The 3,562-nt window shown below is 29.8% G+C and overlaps 1 long non-coding RNA gene across 1 annotated transcript; it reads left to right on the top strand.

Moving 5' to 3' along the window:
* The first annotated feature begins 290 nt into the window (after positions 1-290).
* LOC139819152 (uncharacterized) lies at positions 291-3,344 on the top strand. Its single transcript, XR_011733617.1, has 4 exons — positions 291-639; positions 1,462-1,608; positions 1,740-1,792; positions 1,957-3,344. It is a non-coding gene; the product is annotated as an uncharacterized lncRNA (long non-coding RNA).
* The last annotated feature ends 218 nt before the right edge of the window (positions 3,345-3,562 follow it).

The following is a 3,562-nucleotide window of genomic DNA, read 5'->3' as shown; positions in this document are numbered from 1 at the left end:
AAGAAGGATTACTTATAAAAGTAATTTGAAGCGCAAAAAGGCATCTCAAGAAATAATCCCAGTTTATGTGCAACCTCTTGAACAGAAATACTTGCGTCCTATTCTATCAAAAAGTTATTCCAATTGTGTAAACAGTATGAAACTCTCATCGGATAAATCAAAGGAGCTATCACGTTGCAGTTTATCGGCGCTTCCTGTAAAGTATTATAAAAAATCTATTTTTCATAATAATATTTATTGTAATGTTATTTCGTGTATTAAAATTTTATATTTTATCTTTGCAGAATGAAATACTATTAAAAATATTGAAAAATTTAGATCTGACAACGTTATGCAGCATGAGTCATATAGATGAACGCTTCAAAAATTTAACACAGGACCCTGAACTCTATACGTGTTTGAACATGCGATTTATATCTACTGGCAACGAGAGTATGCGCTCTATATTTCGTTCCTTTACAGTTTTATGTAAATATTTGCGACAGTTAGATCTTACAGGAAGCGACTTTGATGTTATGGATCTTATAAACTTTCTTCATAATTGCGGCAGGCGTTTAACGCACTTAAGATTAAGTATCTGCAAATCTGTTGATAGTCCTGTTTTACTTGAAATTTCAGAGATATGCAAAAATTTAAAAGGTATGCATGTATGTACCTATATGTATGTATACTGTATATTAGGGTGTGTCATTTTGGAACAACTTTTTTTTTCATTTCACGAATAGCATATATACTTGCAGGAAGGTAAAATAAGATACCTGTTAAAATTTTAGCCCTTAATATTAATATTAACAGGTCGCTCATCGCGATTTTTTATTTTTTATTTAGTAAGATAGAAAAAATTTTATAATATTATAAAGGTCTCTTATATTTTTTTTATAAATATAATCATTTAGACGATATTAAGGTTTATACTTTGAACTTTAAACCTTAATATCGTCTAAATAGTTATATTTATGAAAAAAACATAAGAGACTTTTTTTGTAGATCGTTAAATTTTCTACAAAAATATGTATTGATTATTTCATAATTTTTGATAGTCGATATGATACAACATTCATAAAAAGCAAAAACAATTTTTATAAAATTTATCAAACTTTAACTTTGAATATCTTTTAAACGGTTGAATTTATGAAAAAATGATAAAAGATTTTTTTTGTAGAGCGGTAAATTTACTACAAAAAATCTATGTGGCGCAATGCTGTATTACTGTTTGTTAAATAGTTATAAAATTTTTTCTATCTTACTAAATGAAAAATAAAAAATTGCGATGAGCAACCTGTTAATATTAATATTAAGGGCTAAAATTTTAACAGGTATCTTATTTTACCTTCCTGCAAGTATATATGCTATTCGTGAAATGAAAAAAAAAGTTGCTCCAAAATGACACACCCTACTGTATATGTAGATTGTCAAGATTACGAGTAAATTGCATATATTCAAAATATATTTTATTTTTAGAATTGGATCTAAGTCATTGTCCTCGTATAGACGACAAAGGATTTTCGTATCTTGAGAGGCTAAATGGTTTGGAGAATTTAAACCTTTGTAAAACATGTATAAAAGCTCAACATCTTTGCAAAATACTGCGAAAAAATCCACGGATGCGTGAGTTACATTTAATGTTTTCTGGAGATGACCTATGTATAAACATAGATGCAGTTTTAATGGAGTTAAGGAATTCGTGTCACTTCTTGGAAGTAATATATTTACCGTATATTTGTGATCTTACATCGCAGGGTTTGAACGCTCTCACTGACTGTAAGAATTTACGAAAAGTGAAACTTCCCGAGTAAGTATATGTCTTTTAATTTTCTTTTAAAATACATGTTATATCGTATTTTTTATCGAAATTTGTGTCCTTGCTTCTCTTGCATCTCGAGTACCTTGAAAATGTTGCATTAATTTTCTTTTTGCGATTGAAGTATTGTGATAATTATATGATTTTTGTTACAGATTATCATGCCCAATAACTGACAGCTTGAATAGATTACTTTCTTCCATTCAACGTCTGGAAGAAATTTGTTTGCGCTTTGTTGACCTTACTGATCGCAATTTGGAATTGCTAGCGCAGTGCAAAAATTTGAAAATGTTATATTTTTTAAGGGTGGGTTATGAAGAACCTGATAAATATTCCGTCATTTTTGAACAATGTCTTAAACTGCAAGAATTTTACTTTCTATGGTGTAAGATTAGCGATGACTTAGTTAATGAATGGAAGGAAAGATATCCGCATGTATCCGTCTATACGTATTATTAAGATCTCAAAATATTGGGTACTTAGTTGCAACTCGTCCGTTCGCGTAAAGATACACGGGGCGGTCTTGCGCTGCGCGTGTACATACTTGGTACGAGACACTACGTACTGTGTTACTTGATATTAAAAAATATATATAGGTAATTTTGAACAAAATTTTATATATAATTAAAAGTTTAAAATTCGAAGTAGGTATAGGTTTCAATGGAAAATCCATACGAATAAACCGAGCTAACTAAGAACCAGGGCGGTAAATAATACGCTAAAATTTTTTTATTTATATATTTTTATTTTACATATTTTCCAACCTTTGACTGCGTGCCGACTAGATTTGTCAGACTTGAAACACAGCTCCGGTTGGAGTAGTAAATTCCCCCCCCCTTCACCTAATTAAATCGATTCGATTTAATTTTTTATACTATATGCATCTAAAAAACTGTAAAGAAATCATTGCAAAAAATATTACTTCAGCCAGGGTTCGAACCTGGAACTTCCTTCACTCCGTGAAGGTGTCGTCGTATACCAATTCGACCACTGAGGCATGTGATTTAATATAAAAGTTTAATTCTTCTTTTTGATTCAATAAAGCATTGATCTCTCGACTTCAATTCGATCATCTCCTAACATAATCTAAATACTCATGTAACATTTGCCTCACACATTGCTATCATCTATCGCAATTGATCTATCTTAATCCCGGTAAACATTGTCGAATGGCATTCAATCCGGACACAGCAATTTACAGTAAATTTAAATTTAATAATCAACACAAATTTTTTTTTAATTTTAATGAAAAGATTAATTATATATATACATATATAATATATATATTACCTTCAACGTTCCAATTTGTCTACTGTTTCGATTATCCTTGATCAGCAATAATACATATTTGCACTCACCAAGAGCATATTTTTTTTTCTATATTGAAAGTTGCATAACTAGAAGGAAAAAGTAGAAATCCAGTTATCGAATATTACATCTCAAAGAAGAACCCTTATAAGACCATGAAATTAAACATTATATTTATCGTATTCAAAGGAAAAACATAAAATATAAATATAATATTGATTTTTATATAATTGCAATAAAGCTGTAAAAATTTGAAATAAAATAGGTCGTTATACTCACCCGACCTCTTCGCACTCTTTAACTTCCCTTTCCTCAGATAACGGTTTGCTAAGAACATAAGTAAAATTGATGTTTAGACTTATAGTTTCGGCCAACGTAACGCGCAAATTATCTCTTTGTACGAGATGTGTCACTTTATTCATCCAAAAATCTAAAATTACGAAACTATTGTTC

This window comes from Temnothorax longispinosus, chromosome 9, assembly GCF_030848805.1.
Source record: "Temnothorax longispinosus isolate EJ_2023e chromosome 9, Tlon_JGU_v1, whole genome shotgun sequence".
Lineage (NCBI taxonomy): Eukaryota > Metazoa > Arthropoda > Insecta > Hymenoptera > Formicidae > Temnothorax > Temnothorax longispinosus.
The sequence above is the reverse complement of the archived record's forward strand: the minus strand, read 5'-3'. Positions and strand labels throughout refer to the sequence as shown.